This window comes from Loxodonta africana, chromosome 22 (assembly GCF_030014295.1).
Source record: "Loxodonta africana isolate mLoxAfr1 chromosome 22, mLoxAfr1.hap2, whole genome shotgun sequence".
Taxonomy (NCBI): domain Eukaryota; kingdom Metazoa; phylum Chordata; class Mammalia; order Proboscidea; family Elephantidae; genus Loxodonta; species Loxodonta africana.
Window position 1 is genome coordinate 68,862,999 of NC_087363.1, and position 14,864 is coordinate 68,877,862.

Genomic DNA, 14,864 nt, shown 5'->3' on the forward strand with positions numbered 1-14,864 from the left:
TGACATGGCTGACTATTACCTGGGTGTCTATCTTAGTGTCAGCTCTTCCAGCACCCTTTGCTGTACAAGCTCTTTCTCCCTCTGTGCTATGTATGTATATGTGCATTAGGGAAAGAAAGAGAATACAGAAGCAGCAAACAATTGGGAAATATCACCTTTGACCTCACCAATACTAGTAGAGTACCCCACCACACACACACATACGCACACAGGGATGTCACTGTCACCACCTTTTGGCTTTTTGTCACCATAAACTTTGCATCGATCTGTAACTATCAAATGAACCTTAAGTGACCACTCATCTAAACATTGCTGATTAGGATCCAATTTTACCAAAATGCAATACTCTTTTGAGCAGTGGATTTCAATAGCCTCCAATTCCAACTTTTCAAGTAATACTGCTATGTGTACATAAGAGAAATTATCAGGTTGTTGTTGTTGTTAGGTTCCCTCAAGTCAGTTCCAACTCATGGTGACCCTATGTACAATAGAATGAAACACTGCATGGCCCTGCACCATCTTCATTATCATGGTTATGCTTGGCCCCATTGTTGCAGCCACTGGGCCAATCTATCTGCTTGAAAGTCTTCCTCTTTTTTGCTAACTGTACCAAGCACGATGTCCTTCTCCAGGACCTAGTCCCTCCTGATTACATGCCCAAGGTATGTGAGACGAAGTCTTGCCATCCTTGCTTCTAATGAGCATTCTGGCTGTACTTCTTCTAAGACAGATTTGTTCGTTCTTTTGGCAGTCCATGGTATATTCCATATTCTTTTCCAACACCATAATTCAAGGCATCGGTTCTTTTTCAGTCTTTTTTTATTCATTGCGCAACTTTCACATGCATATGAGGCAACTGAAAAGAGATCTTTTGTAGCAGATTTGCCTGACGCAATGTGTAATTTGATTTCCTGACTGCCGCTTCCATGGGCATTGATTGTGGATCCAAGTAAAATGAAATCCTTTACAATGTCAATCTTTTCTCCATTTATCATGATGTTGTTTATTTGTCCAGTTGTGATGATTTTTGTTTCCTTTATGTTAAGGTGTAATCAATACTGAGGGCTGTGGTCTTTGATCTTCATCAGTAAGTGCTTCAAGTCCTCTTCACTTTTAGCAAGCAAGATTGTATCATCTGCATATTGCAGTTTGTTACTGAGTCTTCCTCCAATCCTGATGTCCTGTCCTTCATATAGTCCAGCTTCTCAGATTATTTGTGCAGCATACAGATTGAATAAGTGTGGTGAAAGTATACAACCCCGACGTACACATTTCCTGACTTTAAACCACAAAGTATCCTCTTGTTCTGTCCAAAGACTGCCTCTTGGGCTAAGTACAGATTCCTCATGAGCAAAATAAAGTGTTCTGGAATTCCTATTCTTTGTAATAAAGTTATCCATAATTTGTTGTGATTTGCATAGTCGGATGGCTTTGCATAGTTAATAAAACACAGGTAAACATCTTTCTGGTATTCTCTGCTAGAGTAAGCATGGATCTCAGAATCCATTTGACATTAGCAATGATATTGCTTGTTCCACATCCTCATCTGAATCCAGCTTGAATTTCTGGCAATTCCCTGTTGACTTACTGCTTTTAAATGATCTTCAGCATAATTCTACTTGCGTATGATGTTAATGATGTTGTTCAATAATTTCCACATTCTGTTGGGTCACCTTTCTTTGGAATGGACACAAATATGGATCTCTTCCAGTAAGTTGGCCAGGTAGCTGTCTTCCAAATTTCTTGGCATAGGTGAGTGAGCACTTCCAGCTCTGCACTCATTTGTTGAAACATCTCAGTTGTTATTCCATCAATTCCTGGAGCCTTGTTTTTGTGCCAAACCCTTCAGTGCAGCTTGGACCTCTTATTTTAATACCATTGGTTTTTACTGGCCAATTTTTTCAGAAGTAGAATGCCAGGTCCTTCTTATCAGGTTAATCTTCCCTTATCTCTCATTGCGACATTGGCTTAATTAAAACAAGGACAGTCCAACATAAACTATTTCACAGCTACAACTGGCCAAAGTTTAAGGTTCACAGCTAACAGTAAGTTCTGGACTATCCCTCTCCTTCAAAGACTGCTTAGATAACGCCGTCTTTTGGATTCACTTCCATGGAGGTTTGTTTATATCAGTCATACAGGGAGAATTTAATGAGTCATGAAAGGTTTCCCAGTCAGTTTTCTCACAGGTTTGACAGGAGCATATGTTCTTTCTGTTACTCACTCTGTTGTGTAAAATACCAGACTATTATTGGGGATCACCATAGAGTAAAATAGGAATATTTAATTCCAAATATGGAAGAGAGTCCTAAGGAGAAAATGGAATTGAGAAGTGAAAAGGAAGGTAATTGGATAGAAAGAGCAAAGTGAAAATGATTGAAGAGCCAGTATAGGGAACAATAGATGGAGAAAAGCTGCTGCTTCTAGTTTGGCTCTCTTGCATGAGGGTGGAAAGAGGGCCTTGTGACTTCATGTGAAATTATTCTCTTCACTAAGTTGTAAAATGCCTCTGTCAACTGTTGCAATTTTTCAGTTATTAGTTTTGAGTCGGAAATTTTTACCTCTAAAGCTGATTCAGAAAACAAGACTTTGGAGTAAAAATGAAAGCGTGAGAGGATCTGGTACTATATGGACCCTAGATTTTGCAAAGAAATTATGCTTAATCTAGTATCTTTAGTAAATTGTATTTTCTATTGTAAAATCAATATATGCTTACATATAGACATTTTAGGAAATACAGAAAAACATACTGAGGATAAAAACAGGTATAATTCCATCACCAAAAGACAATTACTAGTAATACATTTTATTTCCTCTGGTCCTTGTCCTTTTTCTACTGTTGCTTTTGTTTTTACGTGTTTGAGATCACATTACCCATATATCACAACACAAAATTACATATTTATTAAGTATGTCATAAATGTTATGACTATTTCAGAGAAAAAAATCATGGCTTCTTAACTCTAAAGTGTTCTTAAGATCTCTTCTAGCTTCATAATTTCATGACTTCTTTTAGGAAAAGTGCAATATTGGACATTCAACTACCTTCGAGGAGAGCCTGTAATTACTCAATGCATTACTGTCCAGTAAGTAAAATCTTCACAAATCTAAGCAACTGATTCTTTCAAATTTTATTCAGTCCAAAATAATTACTATTGAAGTTATCCATTTTGAGTTTGCCAAACTAGAGGGAAAGACAATAAATAAATAAACACGGATGTGTATTACACTGTGCAGAATTCCAATCAATTATTCTTGCAGCAATTTCTGTGAAAACCCCATCCAAAATGACAATTCCTCATCACTCTTAAACCTTGTTTCTATTACTCTTCAGAGCACTTTTCACCACCTCGTATCATATTACCTGATATGATATTATATCTTTAATGTCTCACTGCCTGCTCTTTTAGTGGAGGGGGCAGCAGGATCTTTGTCTGCCAGCCGCAGTCTGTAACCTCAGTACTGGAAAAGTGCCTGGCACACACACAAAAAAATCTTCAATACATCCTTTTTGAATAAAGATTGAAATTTTAAATTATTTAAATTTCCTTAAGAATATTGCAAGGGTTGGGAAGAGAGAGAGCAAATATTTTAGTCCAATACAGTAAACTCAGTTGGATCCAGTAATTTAAGCAATCATTTTAGGTAAACTCTATGTCTTTGAATGATTCAGCCTTTTAGATTTACCCACTCCCTCTGTTCCTCTCTGAAATGGCATCTAGATGAGTGAGAAATATTTTGGAAATTTCCACCAAAATCCATTTTCTACCCTTTTCCACTCTGGCCTATGCATCAGGGAGGTGACTCCTACCAACTGCATACCTGGGTTCACTTATTCTCTGATTTCTGATTGAATTTGGCCAATGGAAGGCACTAACAGGAGCTAGGAAGACAGGATGAATGAAATGTCTGGGTATCCTGCCCCTAGAAATTTCCCACTTGTATCTTCAACACGGTTCTTCTGACAGTAACTATATCTTCATCTCTGTTGGGCAGACATTTTTCCTTGGCTTCAACCTTCACAAGTCTCTAGTAAGGCCTAGGGGTGGGTAACAATGTCCCTCTCTTTCTGGTACGAGGGTGGCTCAGCATCTTTTACAGGATCCCTTAAACCTGCTAACCCCTCTGAAAAAACTCCATCTTTAAATCTTCTTCAGATTCACAGCTTAATGTGGCTTCTGTTTCCTACAGGAACACTAAATAGTATAAGGATCCTGTGAGTCCTGGTGGCATAAGAAGGGAGGTACATCCCCTGGCATCATGTGTACTTGAGTGCGTACTGGCTGAGGAATACTTAGTACTGTGTAATATCCTCAGTTGAAGCCTGTGGCAGGTATAATTCGTGGTCTCTAATTTTCCTGATGCACCAAGAACATGGTTGTCTTTTCAATCATATTGACACCTCTAAACTTAGAATGTTCTAGCATCAATTGGAAGCCAATTACTCAGAAAAAGTCCACAAAGAACATAGAGTGAGGTATCTTGATATCATTTCATATCTCTCACGGTAACCTACTGCATTTTAAAAGAGTCTCAACCAACAAATATTGAATACTGGGTCAATGTCCATGGAACCAAAAGTCAAGAAACCAAATGATGTATTACGTTGGGCAAAATCTGCTGAAAAAGACATCTTTAAAGTTTTAAAAAACAAAGATGTCACTATGATGACTAAGGTAATCTGACCCAAGCCTTGCCCTTTTCAATTGCCTCATATGTATGTGAAAGATAAATAAATAATAAATAAAACTATTGTTGTCAAGTTGATTCTGACTCATAGTGACCTTATAGGAGAAAACGGAACTGCCCCATAGGGTTTACAATGCTGCAAATCTTTATGGAAATAGACTGCCACATTTTTCTCCTGTGATGTGAAAGCTAGACAATAAAAATGCAAGACAGAAGAATTGATGCATTCAAATTGAAATGAAGAACACTGAACATACTGTGGACTGCCAGAAGGATGAATCAGTCCTAGAAGAAATACAACCAGAATGTTCCTTGAAAGTGAGGATGATGAGACTTCACCTTGCTTACTTTGGACAGCCATCAGGGAAGACCAGTTGCTAGAAAAGGATGTCATGGTTGGTAAAAATGAAGGGTCGGAGAAGGCAAGGGGGGCCCTCTGTGAGATGGATTGACACAGTGGCCAAAACACATAGCAATGATCATGAAAATAGCAAAGGAATGGGCAATGTTTCATTCTGTTATACAAAAGGTTACCATGATTCAGAGCCAACTCGATGGCAACTAACAGCAACTAAGAGCTATTGGAAGATACTTCACTCATCTGGGAGATACTGGAAAGAACAAATACACAGGACTCATGCAATAGTCTCTGTTTGCTAATTGGACTTTTGTATAGAATCCAGCATAGGACCCTAAAGCCTGGGACCCAGGGCATCACAAGAATGAAGCAGCCTGGATCCCTGCTTCATCGTTTCCAGGAGAGCACTGTCTGACTGGGAACATCTGTACTAGAATTTATGCAGGTGAGATTAAGCTGCTTTTCCTGTATTAAGCCACTGAGACTTATGATCACTGGTTACGACAGATGCTGTATCCTAATACAGAAATTTGAACCAGTAGTGGGGTTTGGAAGGCAGGCAGGCAGGCAGGCGGGCAGGCGGGCAGGCAGACAGAAAGGATGAGAACAACAACATAAAAATCTAAAATATGGGACAATAACTTCATGATTGGACTGCATGAGGGAAAAAAACTGATGTAAGAAATGTGTGTGACAAAACATTATTAAAAACCACTGCCTGCAATAACTTGGGAAGCTGACCATGTGTCTACTGCATCAGTAGCCTTAGGGGAAATGGCAGAAAGAATTAGAGCACTGGTGTGTGGGGGCTATAATTAGATACATTTATCAAGCCTTTACCAGAAAAAAAAAATTTTAATTCAAGGAAAAATAGAAAGAGTCCAAGACATTGAGATCTGAAAGGACTGTACTACTGGTAACCCAAAGAGTAAACCTAAGTCTGAGAAAGTGTTTGAGTGACACTAACCAGTTAAGGCCTGGCCTTCCAGCAAAGATCAGATTAAGACATAGCCTTCTTCCTCAAAAACAGTAGATTTGGAAAATATCACCATCAGAGTGATGAGGAATCTCCCATGAAAGAGCACTTCTGGGTCAAGAGCTTGTCACCAACAAAGCACAAGTTGTTTGAACAAGTAAGAAAGAGACAGTATCGGGGATGTCAGAAAGGTTACAGGAATTAAATGCTCGAATTGCTTGAAATAATCTTCAAGTCCATATAGAAATTCTGTACCTTTCTGCCCGCTCTATGAGAGGTCTACTGCCTGACCTAACATATTTTCTCATTTGCTTGGTAGCATGTGACTGTGTGTGATACTGTCCCTTAGAGGCCTGGAAGTGACATTATAATCCTGTGTTGGAGTTCATTTTTAAAGCATTTCAATAAAAACATATACATAGGTATGTGTACAAGTTAACTCTAATCTATATCCTAAAATAAATTAGCATATTAAGTGTCCCAACTAGGAATCAATTCTCCAGTGGTGGGTACTTACCAATTCTAACAGATATTGAAATCATCACCAGAGTGTTTGTTAATTAGCATAAGAGAGTTAGAAGCAATTTTTCATTGATTTTATCCATAGGTTCAAATTAGTGGTTGGTTCAAAAGTCTCCAGGCTACATTGCCCTTTCATAAGTAAGGAGTTATAATCCTGCAAGCCCAGTGGCTAATACCTTTGGTGTAGCCCTATTGGTTCTGAACCCTCTACTTTATGAAGCACTGTCATCTGACCCACAGCCAGGGCTGTCTTCTTCTGCAGTCAGAATATTATTGCATCAACTTCAGGATGAGACTTTCACACAGCATGCTAGTTGGAGTGTTTAAGGGCAAAGAGTAAGCATTTATGAACTATAAGAATGGATTATGGGTTTGTTTTGTTCCTATTTGTAAGGCTTAGTTCAATTTCTTCAAAATGAAGATTACATATATAGTGAGATTGTGGAGGAAAAAACGTAAAATCCCTTCCTCCATCTCAAACTTTTAGAAAGCTATAAATATTGCCAAAAAATTACTCTTTAATGTCAAAATAATGTGACATTTGTTAAACATTCATTTGGGCCATTTTCCTACATCAGGTGAATTGCTTAGCTCTAATATCTAGGTTTTTTTTTTTTTTTTTTTTTTGAATATCTGGAAATTGCTACTTACTTACTTGGCAGAAAATGGGGTCTTTCCTCTCCATGACCTCTGTATAATTTCAGTTTATTGCTAGCTGTGACCTTGAGTGAGATTACAGTGAGGTTTTAAAACTGAAGACATTTAGGTGCATCATACAAAAATATTCCAGAAATCCCAGTTCCTATTTTTTGTATGGCTCCCATGTGAAGGGCAACACTGGGAAGACTTGAACATAAATTACTATAAGATGTGAAACCACTTCCACTTAGGAAGAGGAGGCATTTTCTGATCCCGGTGAATGGAAGAGTGTGAAGAGAGTTACAGAGTGAGAGTGTCCTTGATATAAAATCTTGAAATATTCACCTGAGACTCTTCTGCTCTGTCAAGGATAGCTAGACAATAGCTTTCAGCAACTGCCAAAGCACAGCTAGGATAATTTTAACAGGAATACACAGAGAAAGAAACAATTACTGTTCACTTTTTTAACTTCCGGAATAGGCTATTGAGAGAAGTGTCTGAGGGCATCAAGGCATATTTATGGTAAAGTCATAACTTAGAGAATGGAAGGAGACTTAGAGGATCCCGTTCCAGCCTCAGCAAGTCATCTGGGCTAGGAGACAGATCATGGCTGTATGGTGTCATCCTGGGAGAAGGCCTGTGTGTGAGGGGAGAGGTTGGTGATGGGAAGAATGGACTTGGAAATGAGCCACACGGGAAGGATGGAGTCATTACCTAGTTACAGATGAAACCACTGCACACCATTTCCGACTAGTTGCCAGGAATTTCATGGAATGTGATCCAAAACCAACTGAACACCAAGTCCCATTTTCATTACTATATCATATCCTCAAACCTGAAGAGCTATTCCATGTGTGACTGTGAGGTCTGGAGCAAATTCTCACCTGTACAGGTTTCAGAAATTTATTTGCGTTACCTCTTAAATATTGTGCTTGTCTGGTCTTTTGAAGCAGACACCAAGACAAAAGTAGACATGTGAGAAATTTACTAGGGGAAACTCTTGTGAAAAAAAAATGGGGACAGAGCCTGGAGAGGCTGAGAGAGCTGTGATGAAGGTATGACCCTTGTGAAGGCAAGAGGGAAGGAAAAAAGCCTCTCAGAATGCAATGCAGTCTAAGAAAATGGAGAACGGCAAATGAGAGTCCTCAAGCGGAAGTTATCTATTAGGGAAGTCTGATGTCTCCCAGGCATGGGCTGGCCACACTCAGTCATTAGCCCAGAGAAGCCTGTGAGAAGTGTGGTCTCATTGGACATGTAGTGAGGGACTCACAGCACAGCAGCTGAAGCTGTCAGTGCTTTCTATTAGAGATCTGTGAGGTGTATTTGCAAAACACTTGTACAAAGAAAATTGGTTCTTTATTTTCTTTAATTAACCCTGTCTTATAAGAGTCTTCCTTTTGGGGGGTAGCATGGGGAGTCAGAGATGGGAGGAAAAGACAAACATTGCCGATTAACAGAGCATTGGTAGTTTGATGTAACAAAGTCTTCATGCATAAACTCTGTCTTTGAGACTCTCTACCCTCCTCATGATGGCATCTGAACATATATATGGGTGCAAGGTCAAGGCCTTGGTGAGAGGGGAGGGAACCTCAGATGTGCACTTAGATCTCTGGTTCTCTCTATTTCCTTAGGATGGATAAGTTGCTCTGATTATTGGACCATGTCTGATAAAGCTGACCTGGTTCTGCTGAAAGGAGATTAATCTCTCTGATGTGAAGCTGGTCCAGGTGCAGTAGAAATGGTTTCTCTGGCTTTTCAGAGCAATATCAGGCAGTCAAGGCAGAAACCCATAGTCTTGGCAACTTGGCTACGGTTTCCCGTTCCCTCACACTGAGTCTTTCTTCTGATGCCGCAGAGTTCTACCTATCTGAAACCTTCTTACCATTTCCATGTGCCCTGGAGCTTTTGGAATTCCTGTTTGCCAAAGTACAGACCGTAATTCTTAAGTTCATCTACCTTGCCGTTTTCCTCTGCAGGCATTATCCTAATGTCCTGTGCAGCAGAGGAAGTGGCCAAGCCAAGCGTTCTAAAGGCCAGCGTTCTCTCAAGACAGCTTTTAAAACATTTCATTAGTCTCAGTGTTCTTGACTTCCCTCTTGTATCACTGGGTTCTACATTGTCCCCCACCCACCCAGTCCCTGGCTTGATGGTCCATTCCTAAAGAGGGTTCAGATGAGGATGTAAATAACCAACCTCTCAGTGCTACCTCTTCCTCCCACTTGTCATGACACCCTGGAAACTTTGCCTCCAGCTCTTTATGTGGCAGAGACTTGGTTAGATCACCACCTCATTCTACTCATGGCTTTGGCTAATGCAAACCTCAGTGGTTCAGTTGCCAGGCAGAGGCCCTGGATAAGAAAAAATGGAACTTTGGGATTTTGAATTGTATTTTCTCTCTCCACAAAATCTTCCTTTCAAAACTGCTTTCTCACTCTGGGCAGAACAAGTCAGCTTTAAGACTCTAAAATTCCATTCTACATGCCAAAGGCTAAACTCCATATGAACTGCAATGATTCTAATCCTCTCTGAGGCAAATGGGTTCCTCTGACCAACCAAAGGAGGTGACAAACTGAGAAATGCAAAAGAGAAAGCATACCCAATTATTAAAAAAAAAAAATCCTTGTTACCCCGTGGTAAGGTAAAATACAGATAATTTCTCCAGTAGAAAAACATTAAAAAGGATAAAGTATTATGTAAAAGGCTTTTCACAAATGCAGTGGATAATTACTATGCTAAGTATAATATTTTAGTTTTAAAAAGTTAATAAGAGGCAGTAATAGTGACTTGGGAGATAGATCCTGAACTCAACTTCTTTGAAGTCAAAGCAGGCCCCCTTTCCTGATCCGGAGGACAGAAATGGACAAAAGACATAGAGGGAATATCGCTTTTGTCCTCTAATCTGTATCCTGAACATCAACATTCAGAACTGCGTCAGGCCAAGGGGAAGAGAAGGAGTTGAAGCTCTCCAGCAGTTTGACAACTTGTTCACTGACTCTGTTCCTAATATTTGGCATGGAAGAGGTTCCATTTTTATCTTCAAATGTGGTCTGTGAGTCCTTATCTCAAAATTTGGATTCAATTACCCATGGAAAGCCTTGTTCCTCTTCTTTGCTCCCTTCCCTGCACCCCTGTTAGTACACAGGGCATGTGCTGGCACCAGGGCCACGGTAAGCACTTCAAACATAAGCATTGATTATTGGTGAAAATATTATATCAGGTACATGATATTTCAGGAATCACAGTGGAATTTAGTACCCAGAAAACCAAGCATTCATATGGGACAGGATTACAAAATAATGGGACCTTTAAAATACCAGGACTTATATATCTAAAGAAGCCTTGTCTTCTTTAAAGACAACACTCTGAGGGGTTGTGCACTTAGTCTAACACCCCTGCCCTTCATTCCACTTGTAGATCAATACTGAGAAAAATGTACAACCACACAGGAACGTCTGGTTGAAGGGGACAGTATAGAAGACTGGTACATTTACAAAAATTCAATAACATTACATTTTAGCCCTGCCTCCTCTCTTTTGTCTTTCTATTGTGTGATGGGACCATAAAGCCAACACAGGACGGAGGATCCCAGCAAATCATGACTCTGCTCCTTGTCTAATCGCCGCTCCTCCGTCCTTGATGTATTTAACTGAGTGATGGGAGACAGAAGAGAAAGCTTGTCAAGTACACTATCATTCTCATGTTTTAATGCACTTAATAGATATAAGATAAAATGTTCCTATTTCCTGTGAAGAGTAGCAGGGTGATAAAAGAAAGCCAAAACCCAGATCAAAGTACCAAGACTGTATTGAAGTCAAAGCAAATGTTATTTGAAATGTAATATTTTAATTAGTGAATTGAAAACATCTTCTAAAATAAAACCAGAATCTGGCAAGTAACAGTTGACAGCAGAAATCAACCCTGAGAATGACAATAAGCTACTCCAAAACACCTTTGCTGCACCCAGGTGGCCTCTCGGTGTGTTCTATAAGCACAGACCCCAGAGCCTAGGAGACAGGCTGAAAAAAAAAGGCAAACTGTTTCTTGAGGACAGGGACCTTTTTACACGTTTCTTCCAGGTTAGTCAGTTCCAGGATATTCACATTACACTCTCCAGAAAGACTATTTCACACCTTTCTTTTCAAACCTATTTCAAAACCTCTGTCCCTACCTTACCTCACCCTGAGCTGATAATAACCCCTGATTTTTCATGGAGCCCATCAGAGAGAGCAGTTAGGAATTGTCGCACCAGGCTGACCACTCTGCTTGCGCAGAGAACGCGCTTTCTGGCTTCCCTCCGTTAATGCAGTGTGTTCCCTGCCCCTATCTTATTACCCTAGTGAAGATTTTCCTTTTCAATGTTGCTGAGGGAGCGCAAATGCTACCTTAGACATTTCAGCTCTGTACTGCAATATTTGTATTTTCCAGAAACCTAACTTTCGGCCATGGAACTTGAGATGACCTGGAAGTTGATGAACGTGTTTGCTAAAAGAAGTTGTATCTGTTTAATTCATCACATATGTTTGTTCGCAGGCTACGTGATGTATATTCAGTTCCCCTTAACGAACCAACCAGCCTTACATGATAATTAACCTATCATCCTGTAAATTAACTCACCACTCCTGAGGCAATTAACCAGTTGTAATGAAGTCAATTCCAACGCATGGCAACCCCAGGTGTGTCAGAGTAGAACTTTGCTCCACAGGATCTTCAATGGCTGATTTTTCAGAAGTAGATCACCAGGCCTCCAGGTAGCACACCCCTGGATGGACTCAAACCACCAAGCTTTCTGTAAGCTGCCAAGCACGCTAACTGTTTTCGTCACCCAAGGACTCCCCTGAGACAATTAGGTTCATCATTATACACGGGGTATAAGTTCTTTTATTGGTCACAAAACATTGGCTTTCTCTTTGCAACACAATACAAAATAAATGATGTTTCTGTCTAATTCAAATACAAAGCTGCTTTTCTCTCTGCCCTGAGCACTGCCATCACTCCAGATTACGTCATCTCTACTATATTTTCAAACATTTTACGTTATGGCCACAATTCCAAATCCTTCCTGTTCTCTCCTCTCTCCGTTCTTACCACCATGCTTGTTCTTGGCCTCTTGAGGCCCTCAGTTTTACGATTCCTTACTTGCTTTGACCCGTTCGTTGTTCTTTCATCACCTATACCTGAGAAAACATTTTATCAGTCCAACTCTCTTCTTTCAGTCCAACTGAGCCACACAAGTATATAGGTTGTTGGCCCTGAAAACCCCTGGGGTCTGACCTCAGCTGGGACATCAATACCACCAAGCTTTTTTCCTCTAATCTTCTCTCTGGTAGTTTTCACACCTTTTTCACACTCCTCAAACCTCCCACTACACTCTTTCTCCTTCAGTGTAAACAGTTACCTTCACTTCTTTCTTAATTTAATGTAGAAGTCATGAATCAGGACAAAAACAGGGACTCTGTGCAGAAGGAGAAGGCAATCACAATAGGAAGGCCTGGCTGTTACATTTAACTTACAGCTTAACATAAAGAGGTTAAAATCACTGCCGTTGTGCCTGCAAAGTGAGTTATAGCTAATTGCACCCTTTATTCTGAACCAGTACTAGAGGTTTCCCCCATCTCCTGAAATAAGGCTAAAACCCCTGGCCAGATGCTCTGGGTCCCACTGTCACCTCTATTCTAAGGCAGTCATTCATCCATTTTCCCCTTTCTTCTCCTTCTTTACCATCTTCCTCAATTAGCAGATTTAAAGGTTTTTTATGCTCTTATAATATCCTTTATTGGAGCCCTGGTGGCGCAGTAGTTACACATTCAGTTGCTGACCAAAAGGCCAGCAGTTCAAATCTGCCCTGTAGGGTCACTATGAGTCAGAATCAACTTGGTGGCAATGTGTTAATACCCTTTATTAAACCCATGTCCTTTCTCTTACACCCTTACCCTCACCCACAGCTACTGCTTAAACCTTCCTTTCTTTTCACAGCTAAGCCTCCTAAGTTAGTCTGTCTAATATATTACTACCCAGTAGTTCTTCCCTCACCATTACTTTGAAATTGCTACCACCAAATGTCACCAATGGATTGCTTATTGCTAAATCCAGTGTACACTGTATTAGTCAGAATGGCCTAATTTCCGTACAAACAATCCTCAAATCTCTGTGGCTTAAGACATCAGAAAATATATGTGTGTGTGTTTTCCTTATAGCAGAGTCCAGCGAAGTGGGGGGTGGGGGGGTGTTAGTCAGGGACCAGGTACCTTCCATCTCGTGAAACTACCGTCTTCAGTGCAGGCCCTCCAAGGTCACCGCAGATTGGAAACAGAGTAAGGAAAACACACATGAGACTGATACAGGTCAGGTGTTGAAACAGAGTACATTGCCTTAACTCACGTTACTTCAGCCAAATAGCCGCGTGGCTCCAACTTAAGTGCAAGGTACCGGGAAAGGTGTTTTAACCGTGCGCGGGAAGAAGGGGTCCCAGTGAAAACAAGCGTTTGCAGCCACAGCCACTGCATTCCTTGACCCCACTGCAGTTGGCTGATTCTGTTAGCCGTTCCCTCCCCCTGGAAATGCTCTCTTCTCATGGCTTTTTAGATTCCATACACTCTTGGTTTTCCTGCCTCTTTTCATGCCTCTCTTTCCCCCTCTCAGTTTATTATTTAAATGCTGCCACTTCTCAGTTCTTTTCTGTTCTCATTCATTCTCCTTTGGCAATCCCATCCACTAAAATGACAGTTATTGCTACCTATGTCAGGTGCCTACGAAACGTTTCCCCAGCTCAGACCTCTTCCTAAATCTCCAGACCTATACATTCAATTGCCTAGTGAGCCTCCTCACTTTAAGATCCTAAGAGCATCTCAGACTTACCTTGTGTACATTTAAGCTCCATCCCTTCCTGCCACCTTTTCCTCACTCAGTGAATGGCACCACGGCATGAACAATAAATCAAGTCATCTTCAATTCTTTCACTCCTTCACTTTCCAGTTCTAATCACTAATTCCTGATAATTACACCATCTTAATACTTATCTACGCCTTCACCACGCCAGGACCTTAGCAGTGGTGACCATTACCACATGCCTTGCTTATTTCACATGCCTCACAGCAGACTCTCTGCCTTCAATCTACCCCTCCTCCGGTTATTCTTCTTTCTATAGTTAGACCAAATCCCACGGAATTTAAAACACATACATAACCCCAGTCCATTGCTCTCAGGATAAAATCCAGCAAATCAATCAAGTCTTTAATTAATGGCTCAAATTTCTATCTAGAATATGCCTTTTGCTTCCACACCAGTCAAATACAACTGTAGTCCAGCCTACAATATTTCTCTCCACCGGACCTTTGGTAGTCTTCTGGCTGAGGTCCCCACTGGCCATTTTCCTCCAACACTTGTTTTCTTCTAATTGGTTTCTGCTTATTCTCCAGGAAATTGTACCTGACCTCTGGGTTAAAGGCTACCACCAGGGGCTTGCCCAGATCGATATCCTTACCGCGTCTATATTATCAATGTCCTACAAGCACACTGGTTTTAAGAGCACATAAACAAAACAAAACAAAAAAACATTGCCGTTGAGTTGATTCCAACTCACAGTGACCCTATAACAACACATAGGAGTGTTTGATAGCATTTAACTGAGTAAGAGCAAATAACAGGAATAAAGGAAGGCAAGAAGAGAGAGAGGAAGGCAGG